The following is a 20,448-nucleotide window of genomic DNA, read 5'->3' as shown; positions in this document are numbered from 1 at the left end:
AATAAAAGAAAAAAAAAAAAAAAAACAAAAAACAAAAAACACAAAAAACACACCTCTCTTAGAAAGTCATAGAATGATTAAGAAGTTGTCCATTGCGCAACTTTCTAGTTTCTACGACACCACAGCCCACACTTCTAGAATGAGCAGTCATCATGGCCTGATCACACATGGGAGTGTTTGAGTTCAGTTTACTGCGTTCTCCAGTACACAATATTCACATCATAAACATCAAAGTGCTGCATTTAGATCCAGTAATTTGTGAGGCACATGCAGTCGTCTTTCCTAATCTTTATCGAGGAAAGGCCTGTAGGCCTGTTTGGAAGTGTGTCAGATTCAAATGTCTGCAAGTGCTGTTGTTGGGTTACTGGTCTATCAGTCATAATGGTGTGTATCAGAATAAACCAGCCTTTCTCAATCTTTTCAACACAGATGAACCCTTGAAATAACTTTCCAATTTCAGGGAAATATTTGTAATAATTACTATACCTACAACTCATAGTACATTAGTGTGATGGTCAGTGGGAAATTGTTCCTTACACTTGTGGTCATTGGAAAGAATTACCCCCTTACAGATAGCTAAATAGATCAATGGTGTCAGTGGGGGTTTACCTGAGGGACAGAAAATGCTCTTTGCCGAAGGAACCCCTAGCAACCTCTGGAGGAACCCTCAGGGTTCCATGGAAACCTGGTTGAGAAACCCTGGAAGAAACCATCAGAAGGAAATCACCAGTAGATTTTATTTCCCATCACTCCTGGCGAGTTTGGGTGAATTATTATTATTATACAGGATTTATATAGCGCCAACAGTTTGCGCAGAGCTTTACAATATAAGGGAGAAAGTACAATTACAATACATTTCAGTACAGAAGGAATGTGAGGGCCCTGCTCATGGCGCTTACAATATAAAGGAAGGGGGATATAATACAAAAGGTGATAGCTGCGGGGGATGATCTGGTGGAGGCGATTCAAGTACAGTTCTTAGGTGGAGGTGGGGTAGGCTTCCCTGAAGAAGTGAGTTTTCAAAGATCGCCTAATGGCAGACAGGGTGGGGGCTGACTGGACATGCTTTGGTAGGGAGTTTCAGAGGATGGGAGAGGCTCTGGAGAAGTCCTGGAGGCGAGCGTGGGAGGAGGTGATGAGGGAGCTAGAGAGGAAGATATCTTGGGAGGAGCGGAGTGGGCGATTTGGCCGATATCTGTGGATGAGGTCGGTGAATGTTGTGTCTATTCCTTCACCTGCTTATTTTAGGTGCCCATACACTCCTTTATAGTTATTTAGGGTTGGAGAATGCACTAGACTGGCTTAATAAGTTGTTGGTCAATAGGTAGGTGATGAATTCTTCCAACCCGCCCCCATCTTTTCCAATGATTTCTGCCCAACCTAAACAGAAGGTGGCGGTAAGCCCCTTTTGGGGGCTTGGGCTGCTATCTCTGGGTATGGCCTTGAGGTTATTTCTACACATACTTGTAAAGGTAGGTAACAAGGAGCACCCGATATCCAGTTGGAAGGTGAGTTTGTAATTGTTTACTGAGAGTATTACTTACTAATTGTTGCTACTTCAAATAAACAATTACAAACTCACCTTCAAACTTGCATTCACTGGGCATTGATACATTCATTTATAGCAGTTTAGGCCCACTGGTCTGCATTATTCCGCTCATGTCAGCTAAATGTGTGTAAAAAACACAGACAAAATGAGCTAACATCGTCTGATCACATGACCGGACTGGAGCGGCCTGAAAATAGGTACGTATACAGATCTTTCTTATACAGCTTAGTTAGTATAGGTATTTGAAAGGGGGTGGAACATTTTTAAACATTAGTTAGATTTATCTCAGAATCCTACTTTAACCTCTTTATGAAGAATTATTCTGCATTATCCAGATTCTGATTTCCTCTAAGGACTTCCTGGATTTGAGAATATGCCTCACCTACATTGAGTTAAAGTGTATGTTACCCCATTTCATAATCTTGATATGGGTCTGTTCTGCCATGTACTTGTAATAAAAAGTATATTTTTCTTTGTATTGCTTCCAATCCCTGGTGATCTTGTCAGTCCCCCTGATTTCATATTTCTTCTCTTTTACAGACCTATCCTGACTACAGAGCACCAGAGAGGTAGCAAGGCATACATAGGCCTCAAGATCACTCAGTGTCTGTACTCACAAGGCCCGAGGACAGAATGGTAGCCTTCTTTCATTCTTCCAAGAGATGCCCTCCAGTGATACCAGACAGCTCCCCTCAGCCAGCTTTCTGAAGAACCAGGGTCACACTCTCTCATATTTTAAGCCCTTGGGTAACCCACCTAAGGTCACAGGGAAGCAGGTGCCTGGGGAGGTAGCGTGCCTTCCCTCAGGCTGGTGCAATCCTCTCTAGGAAAGACCCAGGGCTCAGTATGCTCAAAGACTAAATAACTTCTCCTAGCATCCTTCAGGGATACATTCCCTGGTATTGGCTTGAGGGGCATTCATATTCATACTGTGTTCCCCCAATACATCCAGAACCTTCCTAGGTTAATTGGATACCAACTATAATCTACTTATCCTAGCACCTATCTAGAAGTGACACACACGTTTTGCCTTGAAATTTCTATTTTAAACTGTACAGTTTGTTCTACAAGGCAAGAGTTCATATATACACTAATGCCCCGTTCACACCTGAGCAATTTGATGCACGATTTGAAGCTTCAAAAGTGTTAGAGAATTAAATATAATGGAAATTTTAGTGTCAAACACCTGAACATAGTGTCGCTTGAAGCAAACTGTTCGAAAAACTACATGAGCTTCTTTTGGTTGTGCATTTAGTCCAAAGAGACTTCAGTGATAACATCTGAAACTTTAATTTAACACACAATTTCTAAATGTGTTTTCTTGACTAGTAATTAGCCCACTGGCTAAAAACAAACAAAAAAAAAAGTGCTCAACCCTTAAACCTGTGCAAAAAATGCCCAAGTCCCTAAAAAAAAAAAAAAAAAAAAAAATGGCCAGCAGGTGTTAAAAAGAAACTCACTACAAATGCTCTCCTCCCGATGCTGTTGCCCGCAGACCCAGCACTCCCTCTTAATCTTTCTGGATTGAATGGCAATCTTTTACCACCAAGTGAAAGCAGTTCTGTACAAAAAGTAAAGTTCTCACCACTGGAGGGAAGATGTGAAACAGCAGCCTGCTCATTACACGACCACAGAGATCAGAACTGGAAATCGTACAGATGGGGAAGCTTTGTGCCCAGCCATAAAAATCTAATGGTTTTTTATTTTCATTTCCCTTACCTATTTGCATCATTGCTCCTGAGGCTCCATGTAAACTAGTGTTTTTTAAGCTCCTAGAAGCTAAATAGTGTTACCCTATGTGTCCGTGCACACGACTTTGGGCTATTAGCATTTTTTGAGCTTCAGAGTCTAGGAGCAGAAAAAAAAAATTTTTGTAGAGTTTTTTTGGAGCATTTTTCCAGCAGAATAAAACAAACAAAACCACTAAAACACTACTAAAATGGCTTTTGCCCTTCTATATGTACTGTAAAAACACTAATTCTCCTAAATCCGGTTTTTATCTAGCGTTTATTTTAGCTTGCAAAAAACGCTAGTGTGCATGCAGCCGAAATATATACACAAATAATATACATCATATCATTAGCTTTCTCTGTACTGACAGTGTGGCTCAAAAGACCTTGCAGCACAGCAGTGTAATTTTGTAAGCAGTTGAAAAAGTTACTGCCAGTCATTAGAAAAGACCAAATAACACGCAGCAATGACAGGCGACTTAGCATGCATTCACACCTGAGCAGAGTGTAAGCGTGATTTTGAATTTTTTTTTTGGAGGGTTTATTTTTTTATTGGTGTATTTAAAGTATTTTACATTCTTTGTGCAAGCAATTTTGCACGTGTATGAAGCTCCAGGCATTTGTTTCCTGGGCTGGAAAGAGGAAGAGAGCAGTTCTAAAGAAGAGAAGTTCTTCAGGCTCAAATATGTGTGCATAGGTCATGCATTTACAGGCATTGAACTCTATTGGGCGAAAAAATTCCAATTACACTCAAGAAACAGCTCATGTATTTCTTTGAGTGTAGGGTGTAAAGTATGAACAGGCAGAATTACAATACTATGGTTTTGCATGTTGAACAGAGTTAGTAGTAGGAAAACACTACAAAAGGCTCAGTATTATCAGATGGCTTTAACTAGTGAAGTATAAAAATACTTTGATTTGTAGGCTCCAGTTTAAATTTCATCTTCACTGAAGAAGCAGCAAGTCTGCTATCACTGATGTTTTTGGTGTACTGATGGTTTACATTGGATTCAGGTGCTTCCTGCTGAGCACATTCATATTTTTCTGATCGGCCATAAAAACCATGTTAGGTCTAGGCCTGGAACTGCAGTTCCTGAAGTGTGGAATGATGACAGTCAGTTTGAGTTCTATATGTTCCATCCTAAAGCAACAGGATTGTAAGATCTCCTTTATATTTATGGCTCATTCACAAGATTCTCCATGGCCATACACGACATACAAGGCGATTGTGATCAGCTGTGGCCCCTCAGCCCATACAAATCAATGACAGGCTATGGAACTGTGTGCATGTAAAAACACACACATAGAGGGACTACCTGTGGTTAGGGACAGATAAACTGCCCTGGATGTGAAGATTTTGTCCACCTGGGCTTACTATAGCGTATGCCCAAGCATGGGCCGTGTTTTTGCACAGATGCTCCATATATCCCTGTGCAGGCAGTACATTCATATCAACATGGATGCAGCTACACGGACACAGTCGCTGTTCCCAATTTGCCAGATATGCGGCCCTGAACGCATACTGTACACGGGCATACACTATAATACAAACTGATAGCCAACGCACAATGTCCTGCGCTTAGAAGTGGGCCTCGGTGATCTCAGGTGTGCGTCTTCTCATCTTGACTTGAACTCCCTGATCACATCAGGTGCGACTTGACATGCGATTTGCATGCAATGCGACATGCAAATTGTATGCCAAGTCGCACCCTATTGTCCGCTATTACAGCAGTCATATCGGTGTGGTTCCGACTTGGTCGGAGCCGCACCGATTTCTAAAGTAGTGCATGCACTACTTTTGTTGCAATTTGCATAGACATTTGTGTCAGATGTCTTGCAAATCGCAACTGAAACCGGCAGGTCACCCGATTTTGAAATTGTGCGACTTCACTGTATGTCGCACGATTTCAAAATCGGCTTTGATCTGACCGGGGTGTGATGGATATGCTTCACCTTGCTGCCCTCTCAAGACTGGGTAAGTCTGCATACACTAAAATCATAAAACAAACCAAAATCAGAGGGTGAGCTCGCAAAGTGCATTATTCTCAAAATATTATTAATAAAATGGTAAAAAGTATTAGCCCCGGTTCACACATATGCGGCCATGCGGGACGCGTTTTGCGTGGACACGAGAGCCCATTCATTTGTATGGACTCTCGTGCCCCATGACACGCAGGGAAGAAGTCCCTGCACTTTTCAAAAACCGCAACCCACACGAGAACCTCGGTTTCCAGTGCGGGTGGCGTGCCATTAGAACTAATGGCACCCGCCCGCGGGTCCGCATTTCTCTGAGGGTGGTGCGGATCCGCAGCGGCACCACCTGCACACATGTGATTCTAGCCTTATACTCACAAACCAGCAGGTGCATAAAGGCGTATCACAATAAAACAGTAACTTCTAGTCCACGAAAGATCACATCACCTAAAATGGGACATGCGGAAATCCAAAAGGCTTATGCGTTTCGAGGACTTGCCTCCTCCTCAGAGCCAACATGACCATATCCTACATCAGCTGCTAAAATACGCTTGTGCAAGGGCCACGTTTGCCTGCACGTCTCCAAATGTAGTCTGTCTGCGTTAGGGGCTGTACACCTACAGGCTGTCAAATTGGGAGTATTGGAGTATTCATACAGCTACCACATCTAACTGACATGAATAGGACAAAAACTGTGTGCATCCCTTTGAAAGCAAACATGCACAAATGTACGCTTAAAGTACGCCACTGTAAACAAAGCCTGAGTCGGTTCACATGTGTTCTGTGTGTTTTTGGCAGGTTGCAACTTAGGCACATTTTAAATAAATTTTTAGGCGCACTACCTACGCTATAAAGCGCGTTTTGATCAAAGCGCATCAGAGATGCAGTATGCAGGACTTTGGTGTGCTTTCATCAAAACACACATTCTAATAGAGCTCAATCTAACATGTGCCTAAAATTGTGGCATGCCAAAAATTCACCGCACGTGTGCACCAGCTCTAAGTGCCGGTATACAGAGTTGCTCATCTGTCCCTAACTGCAGGTAATCATTCTCTGCACAATTATATGTGAACAGCTGCGGACAGGGTCAACCTGTCATTGATTTGTATAGGCTCTGGAACTAATTGTAATCACCCGGCCATACATGATACAAAAATACGCTGATTTGGGCAGTATATGGCCCTATGATGGACATGTGAATGAGCCCTTAACAACAAATATGCAGTGTAAGGGCCCACCAAGTTACATGATGATACATTTAACTGACATTGTACAAAGATTGTTCAATCAAATTGTAATATGAAAGCTGAACTCCAGGCAGATAAACCAAACATATGGGGGCTATTTTACCTGCCACAGGATTTTGATTTCTGTCCAGTCTGCATTTACAAAAGGCCTGTCAGACAGCACAACCGGGTGGACAACACTTTCTCTGTCACAGGTGAGGAATACAATTGTATCATCTCCGCATCCCTCAGCCTGAAGACTGGACAGAGAAGTAGCAGCAGAAGAGTGATAAGTCACCCCTTTGCTCTCCACCTGTCAGTATCATCCTTGTAAGCACATCTGTATCAATACACCTGAATGACTTCCAGTTCTGCCTCTTTTTTCTCTTTAATTTCTGCTTGAAGTTCTAGTAATGCAAGTGGATGGGACAGGTAGTTCTTGTGAAAGCTAAATTCCAAGCAATTATGAGGCGCACAGTCAACAGTTTTTTATTTTGAGCTTAAACAGTTTGCTGATTTCAAATAAACATTAAACTGGCAATGTTTCAGAACATTTAATATATGATCTGATTGTGCTGCTATTTGAGTTGAGTCCCCATTTAACTGATACACAAATAGCTAAATATACAGTTGAAATATAATACATTATGTTTACTGTGCGCTTGCATTAGTGCTTGTTTAGCTAGTCTTGTGATATGCACACTTCTATCACATGGCAGACCTAGGAAGATCATTCTACTTAGCCCCAGTTCTCATACATGAGGTGTGGGAAAAGCAGTGAATCCTGAGCGTTTCCCACACTGAATTGAAATCGCACTCCGTGCATGCAATCTGCCATGGGTGTCAATGTTAAATTAACCATGCCTCCAAACAGGTCACAAAACACAGAGCAATAGCAAGAATCAGAGCGCATGGGTGTGAATACCCACGAGATCTGATTCCGGTGTGGCAAAAAAAAAGAAAAAAAAAAAAAAAAAAAAAAAAAAAGAAGAAGAAGATGCCAGCACCTTTCGTTTGCAGTGCAATTTGAGCCCATTCATTTTGTATGGGCTTAATTTGCACCACACCCAAAAAAAATCATGTGTGATTTGAACAGGAATGCAGTGCGATTTCTATCTGAATCACATGCCATTTCCTGCACCGCTATAGTGTGAACCCAGCCTTACTGATTCAGCTTTACAGCTTCCAAAAGCAACTGGTGCTAAGCTTGTCTGGCATTTTAGGTGCGTTTAGAAACATTTACAGGCCTTTAGGCACATCAAGCATTTTTTCTGCTCAAACACTCCTCTCCTGAACATGCAAGTGTTTTTTTCAGCTGCTAAACGTTCCTCCTCTAATACCCCTATGTGTGCATGTCACTTAGGCCAATATAGAGCGGCATTTAGAGGCCAATTTAAACAAAAAAGAAAAAAGTTAAGTGTGCTTAAATATGCATTTTTTTTATGCCCAGTGTGCATACAGCCTACTAATCGTGTCCACACTGGAAATATTACCCTGTCTTGATGACAAAGAGGAATGGACTCCAATAAAAGCCTGAAAGAGGTTCTCACCCTTCCCTACTTGGATCAAAAACTGAAAAAGAAATTTGGTTTGAGTTACCCTTTAAATCCATGTATTGTGAAATATAAAACCTTGTGGATGACTCTAAGGCCTCATGCGCACTGGACATTCTTAACGCTGCTGTTAGCGTCATCTAGCATTTTTTTTTCTGCCTCTAAAACACCCCTGTATTTTAGCCTACGTGTCCACACAACATAGGCATTTAGAGGAGTTTAGAGACAGGGTCGTTTATAGGTGTAAAACACAAAAAAAAAACAAAAAAAAACACACCACGCTACTGGCAGTGTTTCCAAGAGCAGCAGCCTTCTGGCAGAAAAAAATAATGCTTGAAGTGTGCAAACACATCTAAATGCGTGTTAATGGTAGTTGCGTTTAATGCTTGAGCGGTAACTCTTTAAATGGCCAGAATAAATTATTATTTTGGTCAATTAAAATGAATTACACCCAAGCTCTTGGCACGCCTAGATGAGATAAAAACGCAATTACAAGGGTCAAGCTTTTTTTTCCCTGCGATTGCCATGAGGAAAGGAGTCCAGGAGAGATGGGCAAATGTCTAGTGTGCATTAGGCCTAAGGCTAAGTTCACATCTGTGCGGGTGGTGCTACTGCAGATCCGCACAAAAATCCATGCAACCGCACCACCCACACAGAAGAATGCGGACCAGCATGCGGGTGCCATTAATTCTAATGGCACGCTGCCCGCACTGGGAATTGCAACCGTACTGGGAACCGAGGTTCCCGTGCGGGCTGCATTTTCAGAAGAAGTGCAGGTACTTCTTCCCTGCGTGTCCCGGGGCACAGGAGTCCATTCAAATGAATGGGCTCTCATGACCATGCAAAATGTGGCCCGCAGGAACGCGGATATGTGAACCAGGGGTAAATGTTCGTTTTATTTCAACACCAGCAGTGGTCACCATGTACAGTATCATGGTTTAAATCCCTAAAACACAATGGGGATGATTTACTAAAACTGGTGCAGCTGTGCACAGTAACCAATCAACTTCTAATTTCAACTTGTCCAATTAAGCTTTGACAATAAAACTTGGAAGCAGATTGGTTTCTATGCAGAGCTGCACCACATGTTGCACTCTCCAGTTTTAGTAAATCAACTCCAATGTGTTCCTGCTATGTGAAAGTTAGTTTTGTGCAGAAGAGCTCAGGTCTCTAGAAATAAATGCAAACATGTAGAAAATAATTGTAACGTACGACTAAGATTTAATATGCTCTCACACAAACATGTAATTTCAAGGCAGAACTTCACCCATAAAGAAACACAAATCAAAGCCAGTATCAGGAATACAAGCAGATAACAGCTTTTGTTTAAGCAATCATGCTGTTAATCAGTAGTCACAATGAAAATACAATTGCGGTTTATTAAAAAAAAAAAAAAAAGGAAGGAGGAGCAGCAAAGGTTTTGGTGTTTAAGGTCAGATAACCTGTTTTTGAAGGAGCTTTCTACAGTTTCACGATCATATGTCATGTACACATCACATGCTAAACAGGAAACCTGCCTTGACATACACTAGATTGCCAAAAGTATTGGGACACCCGTCCAAATCATTGGATTCAGGTGTATGTTACCTCCATGGCCACAGATGTATAAAATCAAGCACCTAGGCATGCAGGCTGCTTCTACAAACATTTGTGAAAGAATGGGCCACTCTCAGGAGCTCAGTGAATTCAAGTGTGATAGGTTGCTACCTGTTCAATAAATCTATGCGTGAAATTTCCTTGCTACTAAATATTCCACGGTCAACTGTTCGTGGTATTATAACAAAGTGTAAGCAACTGGGAACAATAGCAACTCATCCATGAAGTGGTAGGCCACGCAAAATAACAGAGTGGGGTCAGCACATGCTGAAGCGCACAGTGTGCAGACATCGCCAACTGTCTGCAGAGTCAATAGCTAAAGACCTCCAAAGTTCATGTGGCCTTCAGATTAACACAACAGTGCGTAGAGAGCTTCATGGAATGGGTTGCCATGGCCGAGTAGCTGCATCCAAGCCTTACATCACCAAGTTCAAAGCAAATTGTTGGATGCAGTGGTGTAAAGCATGCCGCCACTGGACTCTATAGCAGTGGAGACGTGTTCTCTGGAGTGACAAATCACGCTTCTCTTTCTGGCAATCTGATGGATGTGTCTGGGTTTGGCAGTTGCTAGGAGAATGGTACCTGTATGACTGCATTGTGCCAAGTCTAAAGTTTGGTGTGGTGGAGGGGGGATTATGGTGGGGGTAGGGATTAAGGAGTTGGGCTTAGCCCCTTCGTTCCAGTGAAGGGAACTCTTAAGGCATCAGTATGCCAAGACATTTTGGGCAATTTCATGCTCAAAACTTTGTGGGAAGTTTGGGGACAGCCCCTTCCTGTTCCAACATGACTGCGCACAAGTGCATAACGCAAGGTCCATAAAGACATGGTTTGGGGTGAAGGAACTTGACTGGCCTGCACAGAGTCCTGACCTCAACCCAACAGAACACCTTTGGGACGAATTAGAACTGAGACTGTGAGCCAGGCCTTCTTGTCCAACATCAGTGTCTGACCTCACAAATGCGCTTCTGGAAGAATGGTCAAACATTCCCATAGACACACTACTAAACCTTGTGGACAGCCTTCCCAGAAGAGTTGAAGCGGTTATAGCTGCAAAGGGTTGGCCAACTCAATATTGAACCCTATGGACTAAGACCGGGATGCCATTAAAGTTCATGTGCATGTAAAGGCAGGCACCCCAATACTTTTGGCAATATAGTGCATTTCCCTTAATAGAACATACATATATATATACACACATATACACACACACACACACACACACACATATATATATATACACATACACACACACATACACAGTGGGGATCGAAAGTTTGGGCACCCCAGCTAAAAATTTGTATTAATGTGCATAAAGAAGCCAAGGAAAGATGGAAAAATCTCCAAAAGGCATCAAATTACAGATTAGACATTCTTATAATATGTCAACAAAAGTTAGATTTTATTTCCATCATTTACACTTTCAAAAAAATAGAAAACAAAAAAATGGTGTCTGCAAAAGTTTGGGCACCCTGCAGAATTTATAGCATGCACTGCCCCCTTTGCAAAGCTGAGACCTGCCAGTGTCATGGATTGTTCTCAATCATTGTCTGGGAAGAGCAGGTTATGTCAATCTCAAAAGTTTTAAATGCCCAGACTCACCTGACCTTGCCCCAACAATCAGCACCATGGGTTCTTCTAAGCAGTTGTCTAGAAAACTGAAACTGAAAATAGTTGACCCTCACAAAGCTGGAGAAGGCTATAAGAAGATAGCAAAGCGTTTTCAGATGTCAATATCCTCTGTTCGGAATGTAATTAAGAAATGGCAGTCATCAGGAACAGTGGAAGTTAAAGCAAGATCTGGAAGACCAAGAAAAATATCAGACAGAACAGCTCGCAGGATTGTGAGAAAAACTATTCAAAACCCACGTTTGACTGCACGATCCCTCCAGAAAGATCTGGCAGACACTGGAGTTGTGGTACACTATTCCACTATAAAGAGATACTTGTACAAATATGGTCTTCATGGAAGAGTCATCAGAAGAAAACCTCTTCTACGTCCTCACCACAAAAATCATCGTTTGAACTTTGCAAATAAACATATAGACAAGCCTGATGTATTTTGGAAACAAGTTCTGTGGACCGATGAGGTTAAAATTGAACTTTTTGGCCGGAATGAGCAAAGGTACGTTTGGAGAAGAAGGGGCACAGAATTTAATGAAAAGAACCTCTGTCCAACTGTTAAGCATGGGCTTGGATCAATCATGCTTTGGGGTTGTGTTGCAGCCAGTGGCACAGGGAACATCTCACGAGTAGAAAGAAAAATGGATTCAATAAAATTTCAGCAAATTTTGGATGGTAACTTGATGCCATCTGTGAAAAAGCAGAAGTTAAAGAGAGGATGGCTTCTACAAATGGATAATAATCCTAAACACACCTCGAAATCCACGGGGGATTACATCAAGAGGCGTAAACTGAAGGTTTTGCCATGGCCTTCACAATCTCCTGACCTCAACATAATTGAAAATCTATGGATAGACCTTAAAAGAGCAGTGCGTGACAGACAGCCCAGAAATCTCAAAGAACTGGAAGACTTTTGTAAGGAAGAATGGGCAAAGATACCTCAAACAAGAATTGAAAGACTCTTGGCTGGCTGCAAAAAGCGTTTACAAGCTGTGATACTTGCCAAAGGGGGCAGTACAAGATATTAACTCTGCAGGGTGCCTAAACTTTTGCAGACGCCATTTTTTTGTTTTCTGTTATTTTGAAAGTGTAAATGATGGAAATAAAATCTAACTTTTGTTGACATATTATAAGAATGTCTAATCTGTAATTAGATGCCTTTTGGAGATTTTTCCATCTTTCCTTGGCTTCTTTATGCACATTAATACAAATTTTTAGCTGGGGTGCCCAAACTTTCGATCCCCACTAATATATATATATATATATATATATATATATATATATATATACACACACACACACATATACACACATACATACACACACGTATATATATATATATATATATATATATATATATATATATATATATATATATATATATATATATATATATATATACATACATACATATACACATATATACACATATATACACACACACACACACACACACATACATACACACACACACACGTGTGTGTATGTATAAAATATATATTATATATGATACATTTGGCATGTTAAGGTCCATAGCTTTCAATAAAACAATCAGATTGGATATGTCATTTTCGAATTCAGACTTCGATTCTGATTGACTGCGTAAGGCAGAGTTAACGGTTCTTAACTTGGAAATCTTTATAAGTAAAATAAGTAAATCCTAAATTTGTTTCAAAAAACAAATTATCAAATTGTGACAAATTACGGTTTGTCAACAAAGACAATGTTCTGAAAGTGGAACTAAACCCATCGATCTAACGGCTTAAAAAAAAAACAACAGTTACATTTACGGCATGTTGGGAATAATAACTGTTACATTTGCTTATGCTCTCAACCAAACTGTCAAACCATCAAATGGCTGGTGTCAACACTGATCATTTCTGTAGCACCATGGCAGTAGCACATCAAACAGAGGCTAAGATGGCAGATTTCTTGGCTGAAAATAAGATGGGAAGGTTTAGTTCCGCTTGAAGAGCTAGGCTTAGTCTTAAACTGTGAGGCTAACCTCCTCAAATTGCCATACCCTCTCCATTGGGATAACATCATGGCCTTTTATGGGCACAGTAATTGGACATGGTGTAGACAGAAGGATTCCCAGAGAAGTTTTACTGGAACATATATGCAATAATAGGTACTTTATGGTAAATAATTTAACTTTCCTTGTTTAAATTGGTTGACAGGTTCCCTTTAATTACGACAGTTTGAATTTTAGAGAGAAAAAAAGGACCGGCACAACTTCGCCTCCATTGTTTTCTTCTTCTCAACCCATATTCCGGAATGTAACATAGTTCCCATGCAGGAGAGGGAGCATCCTGTGTGTGCGTGTGTCTATCTCTGGCATGAAAGACTCCCCTCTCGGGGGAACCCACCATGGAGCCTGCCATTTTTTACCTTTCTTTTTAAAAATGTTAGTTGCCTGGTTGTCATACTGGCTCTCTTAGTCCCATTAATGTCTGGCTTTTCTGACACTCATGACCCACATATTTGTTCTTGGCCAGTGACTTGGTTAAGTATAAAACTGGAGGGTCAGCATAAAAGTTGGAAAACCTATTTTCAGGAGGTCAGCAATGGCAGCCCCCCACTTCTACCATAACAGGTGATTATATATGCTTGTTTCTAGGTCTGTTTTAATAATACAGCAGGAAACCACTGTCAAAGTAAGAAGTCATTTTTGAGTATTTTTGCTCTGTGACACCAGATAGATGATCAGGGACTGCCCTCTTCTAATGAAGACACATGGCGACACAAGAAAAATCAGACATAATCTGTCCACCCTTGGGGCAAGTTCACGCTAGCTGAGATTAAAAGCCACTTGCGTGGTAGAACCAAGAGCTGGCATTGGCTTATTACAGTAAGAAAATTACATATTGGGACAAGTTTTCCAAACTGTCAATCCAATGCCTGCGCCGCCTCCCCCCCCTATGAAAGTGGGCAGCTGGCCAGCTCAAGCCACAAACTTGAAATCATAATTTGATCCAGCTTAAAAAAGCCAGATCATACAGTTTTTGTCAACTCAAATCTACTGGCATGGGCACATATTACATTGCGGCAGAAAACATCATCCATTTGTTGCTGTAACTGGCAACGGTTTCCACATACAATATACAGGATTTGGGGGTTTGATTTTTGAGGGAGCACAAATATCTTTTATCTGCTTTTTTAGCTATTCTTCTGCACATTATGTAAAAAGTAAAAAAAAAAAAAAGCATGTTTTTGTATTTGATAAATTTAATGGATTCGGTTTTACATTGCATTAAACCGGGGCTTTTTTTCCCCTCAGAGAATAGGCGCAGTTACTCACCCCTGGTCTCTGCCCCTACCAAACTCTTCCTTGGTTCCACCCCCCTACCTACCTCCCAGTACCACCCCTTTGAGAGAAAACAAAACCAAGTAGACCCTTCAATAGACTCTCCAGCAGTCAGTAACCATAGACCTCTCCCTCAACAGTAGACACCTTCCAGAAACAATTGATTCCCAAGCAACAAAAGACCCCATCCCCAAAACAGTAGACCTCCCCAGCAACTATACGATCCCCACAGCAATAGATCCCCCAGCAGCCAGCATCAATAGACCCTCCAGCACACCCCAGCACCCCTTGCCATAACATACATTCAGAGCTGGAGGTCTTGGAATTGCGTTCTCCCTTGTTCCTGCTTAAAGAAAAATCCCTGCATTAAACCTATAATAAATAATAATTTTTCTTTGGTCAATGAAAAGCTTCTGAAGGCAGTGAAATGAAACAATTATCCAAGAATGTCCGAGGAAGTGAAATACTATATACAGAGTTTACCAACTGCTGAGCCTTATAAGGCAGTAAATACAATTAAGAATTATAAACCCCATGGACCCATCAAGTCCCGGGTTTTTAAATATTTGGATGGACAGACAGTGTAGAATTTATTTTCCAAAAAATTGTTTGGAAGGACTCATGCACACAGGATGTTTCTTTTTTTTTTTTTCTTAACCTCGCCTGGATGTCTGGGCTTCAAGTGAGGAAAAAAAAACAGCTTAAAAAATACGCCTAAAGCCACATTTTGCAAATGCATTTAGGCACATTTAGACGCATCAAGTGCTTTGGCAAGCATTCATTCCCTTGGTCAGAATATTAACTTATTAAATTTAATTAACCAACACTTAAGTTCTAAAACACACCTAGTGTTTAGCTACGTTTTGACATATTTACAGGCATTTAGGCACGTTCAGTGTTTTTTGCCCAAACACTACTCTCCTGAACGTGCAAGTGATTGTTATTTTTTCAGCCTGTTTACACTCCTCTTCTAAACCTATAAATGCCTGAGTATGCATGACCTCATGAACCTGTCTTAGGCTCTGTTCACATCTGGGCATTTTGTTTCATGGACAGAAAATCGCCACAATTCTGCCCACGATCCCAAAACGCTGTGCAAAAAAAATGACAAAAAAAATTGCACCATGCATGTTCAGGTGCTATTCATTTTCAATGGCACCTAAAAAACGGGATGCGGTTCTTCCGTGGTTGTTGAGCGATAATTCACACTGCAATTCGCCAAACAGCACTGCATGAAGCGTGTCACCCAAAACGTGTCACAAAGTTTGTGCAACTGCGAGATTTATTGTGCGACAATCACAGCATTTTAATGCCACTGAGAAGGAACGGCACCTGAACACGCACTGTGCGATTTGTCATTTTTGCACATCGTTTTGGGATCATGGGCAGAATCGTGTTGATTGCTGTCCGTGATACAAAGCGCCCATATGTAAACAGAGCCTAAGACAGGTTCATGTGGCCATGCATACTATACAGCCATTTATAGGTTTGACATTTTATAAAATATATAAAAATGCCCAGCTGTAAAACGCAGCCTTAGGGACATCAAGGGGGCTACACTGAACCGGAAAAAGTATGCTTGAATATAATTTTCATGTCAAAGAAACTGGTGAGAGTGCCAGATTATTGTAGATTAGACAATTAAGCATAGCCTGGTAAACTACAAATATGCCTGGATAAGTAGGCTGCATGCCTTATATGTATTTCAAAGCAATTCTTTCTTCAGTATTCCTTGAATCTTCTGTAAAAAAGGCCCTAAATATGGGACAAGTTTAGACTTCGACTTTGGCAGTAAATATGGCAATTACAACAAATGAGACTAGTCCAATGCTCATTGGAGACATTTAAATAGTGTATGAGAGATATATTTGATCATTTGAAATCATGTTTTTGCCATGCTAAACAGTTGCTTGAGCATGATTGGTTTTTTTTTTACTGTGTAGAACAAAATGGAAATATATTACATTACAAGTGATGATCACAATTACTAGCATGTTGCCAATATACTGCACAGGACACATGCACTTCACTTGTATTTAGGATATGCCACTAATAATAGCACTTAGCTGCTGATATGTATTGTCCTTGAAGCAAACCTTTGTTTGCAAATTCAGGTCAAAACAGGTTTACAGTAACATCCTCTCCACAACAGCACTCATCTTTCTTTCACCCACCTACAGCTCAGTTCTGGTACTGGGAGGAAAGAAAATACCTCCAAGTATGGAGGAGCATGTGACAGTGCTGCACCAATCACCAACCTCCAGCACTGTCACACAGGGACAGTCCATAGCCCTATGTAAGCTAGGCTTTGAACAATTCATAAAAGTTACATAAGAATATTCTGCTTCTCCTTCTGGTAGCTGAACAGAGCTGAACTGCATAGACTGATCAAAAAGGACTAGGCCCCTGAAATATCAACTTTGCACTTTGTATTTTCTTTAATGTTTACATAGACACAGGATTTTTTATTTGATTGTGATGGGTGTCCTTGTTACAGTATAGCAGATTTGAAAAGGAGACTCAAAAAGTCAACATTTAAACTTCAGTCACCTATATTTACTGAGTTATGCAACCTCCACGTGTACAATTATTTAAAATCATATCATCAGTCCGAATTGCCCTGCTTTGTAACAAGTCAATGTTCTTCTTTTCATTTGCCAAGCTTTGTTAGACTAAAATAAAAAACACTGCAATACTCACCCAATTTCCAGCACGGTCTCCTGCAGCAAGTCTTTTTTTGCTGCTATATGGTGCTACAGTTCAGGGATAAAAAGACACTCAAACTGGAATCGGCCTTTAAAATATCCAGCTATCCAAAGGGATTAGAGGATGTTGCCCTCAATACATATGGAGCCAAGTGATGGATTAGATCTAAAGGTAACCACAGTCATGTAATGACAATAAATGCAGCATGAGGAGGGACACTCCATGTAAAACTACAGAGCGGATGATTTTTCTCAATACAATCCACTTAGAATTGAAATATCAATGCTGGATGGCCTTGCCCCTTTATATAGCAAAAAAAAAAAAAAGCCATAGATAGAACGTAGATGTACAATATAAGAGCAGGAAGATACAGTAATTAATCTCTGGTGTTTTAGATGCATATTTCCTCCAAGGATTAAAGCCAGGCTGACAAACAAAAACACCATCTAACATTTTCCTGGAAAGCAAAACTGCTTCAAATGAGGGCCGATACCTACAGGTGCACTGCATTTAAGGTCTCCTTCACATGGGTGTACTGATCCATGCACCCACTGGGCATGACAATGGCTAATCCCTCCACTGGCTGAGCGAACCATTGGAGCTTTATAAATACTGTATAATAATAATAATAAAGGGTTATCACTTCCACCTAGCAGCACTAGGGTCATTGGTTCAAATCCCAGCCACAGCACCACCTGCTTAGGGACCTTAGATTATACTCCCCTTAAGGGTTAGGGACTGATATGAATGTTCTATATATGTAACGCACTGTAAATTGACAGCACTATATAAGTACCTGTAATCAAATAAATGTGGAATGCACAGGTATTCCATTCAGCCATGTGCAGGCAGCCTGTTCAAATCAAAGACATGATGGTGACTGAAGATCTACAACCACATCACAGAGTACGGTAAACATCAGTGCAGGACTGATGCATGGATCAGAACATGGTCTGTATCCTTATCCTGGTGTGCTGGCTTCATGAGGCATATATGCTGCTAGGAATAGAAGCCTTTGATAATATCCATTCAGTGAGATAAAGTACTTTGCCCAAAATGCTATACCTCAGGGCCTCTACCTGTCTGCATCATTTTGCCTCCAATTTGTTCCTGTGTGCTGTCAGCTATAGGACAGTTCAGCCCTCCATCAAAAAGTGTCAGTTCTTACTACCTAAAGCAGTGGTCACCAAACTATGGCCCTTTGCTAGCCTTTATTCGTCCTTTGGGGTACTGTTCCTCCACCTGACACCAACAAGGAAGCACCATTTCTTCCACTGACACCAATGATGCAGCATTTTTCCATCGACTCCAATGATGGGGTACTATTATTCCTGTTTTTTTTTTAGGTTTTGACGTGTATGTAACAGTCTACATAAAAAGTGCTTCGACATGCAGGGCCCCTTGCACACCACTGGGTTGTGAGAACACATTACTTAGGTTGGTGAGCTCGGTGCCATTATTTTGAATGGCTTCCCAATGCACTTTTGCTGAAGCACACCTCAAAACACTACTACTGTTGGCTGTGGTGTACTACATCACAAAAAAAAAAAAAGTTGCAGGTAAGGTTTTTTTGTCCACACTGATGAATTGGCAGACCACTGAAATGAATAGATTAACTAAAAGTGTTACTAAACCCACAACAGTAAAATCAGTCTGTATATGCATTAAAGCATGCTGGTTATACTCACTGTGGAACCTAAGGGGTTAATACTCTGCATTGTGCAAAACGGCTGTTTGATCCGGTCTTCTTTGATCCCCCTTCTTCTACTGTCCTGAATCCATCTGCTGCTAGAACAGAGCCTTGGGGGCAAGCTGCTCATCCTCAGTTTGGTGTGTATTGCTAGATTTTTTTTTCTTAGGGACAGTGCATGTGATCAGCACATGACCAATCAGAACAGAGGGTCAGGGGTTATGCAACCTCATAGGACAAGGGAGAATGAAAAATCTATCCTACATGCTTTAACCAGTGATCTTCTGAACACTGATAGAAGTCACAAGACTGCTCTAACGGCTGTTGAAAAAAAAGGTATTTAGCAGTTTATATTTACTAAAATAATTGCATTTCCATGTTGTGTGCACTGTGGGAGACCAAATAAAGTGAATGCAGGGTCCTGGGGAGACCAGATATAGTGAGTGCAGGATCCTGGGGAGACCAGATATAGTGAATGCAGGGTCCTGGGGAGACCAGATATAGTGAATGAAGGGTCCTGGGGAGACCAGATATAGTGAATGAAGGGTCCTGGGGAGACCAGATACAGTGAGTGTAGGATCCTGGGGAGACCAGATACAGTGAGTGCAGGGTCCTGGGGAGACCAGATATAGTGAGTGCAGGGTCCTGGGGAGACCAGATATAGTGAGTGCAGGATCCTGGGGAGACCAGATACAGTGAGTGCAGGATCCTGGGGAGACCAGATACAGTGAGTGCAGGATCCTGGGGAGCCCAGATATAGTGAGTGCAGGGTCCTGGGGAGACCAGATATAGTGAGTGCAGGGTCCTGGGGAGACCAGATATAGTGAGTGCAGGGTCCTGGGGAGACCAGATATAGTGAGTGCAGGGTCCTGGGGAGACCAGATATAGTGAGTGCAGGGTCCTGGGGAGACCAGATATAGTGAGTGCAGGGTCCTGGGTTTAGTAACACATTAACCTTAAAGTGCACAAAAAAGTGAAGCCTCAAGATCTATTGACAATTGTCAGAAAGATCTCTCTGTGGCCAACTCTTTATAGGTGGCCTGCTAATAAATTAAGAGAATTACACTGGCTATGCTAGCACCAGTTTTGCAATTTTAACAAGCGATTAACTGGAAACAAGATCAAACAGATCAAGGGTACATGCATACGGTTGTATGAAAACACCACAAACAGTATGCAGGATCTTGCTGGCAGTAAGATCCTGTATGGGAAGTGCATGTGACATTGGAGCAAAGTTTACATGTATACAACGCAACAGCGTAAACATCCTTCTTCCCACCTTGTGTCCTTCTGTTGCTAGGATGCAGATGGCTCCTACTACCTGGGATCCTTCTGTTGCTAGGACATAGACAGCTCATTCCACCTTTTGTCCTGTCGCTAGGACACATACAGCTTTTCCCTGCCTAGGCCCTCCTGTTGCTAGGACACAGACAGCCTCTCCCCCTCAGCATTATTTTGTTGCTAGGACAGACAGCTTCAACCTCCTAGCATTCTTTT

General features: G+C 41.4%; 1 protein-coding gene across 2 annotated transcripts in view; it reads right to left on the bottom strand.

Annotated features, from left to right (window-relative positions):
- Positions 1-20,448, bottom strand: part of PLCD1 (phospholipase C delta 1) — a 157,579-nt gene that overhangs the window by 80,208 nt on the left and 56,923 nt on the right. The gene's annotated exons all lie outside the window — the stretch shown is intronic.

Source organism: Staurois parvus, unplaced genomic scaffold (assembly GCF_062004578.1).
Source record: "Staurois parvus isolate SC_StPar_1 unplaced genomic scaffold, SC_StPar_1.0 ptg000136l, whole genome shotgun sequence".
NCBI lineage: Eukaryota > Metazoa > Chordata > Amphibia > Anura > Ranidae > Staurois > Staurois parvus.
The sequence above is the reverse complement of the archived record's forward strand: the minus strand, read 5'-3'. Positions and strand labels throughout refer to the sequence as shown.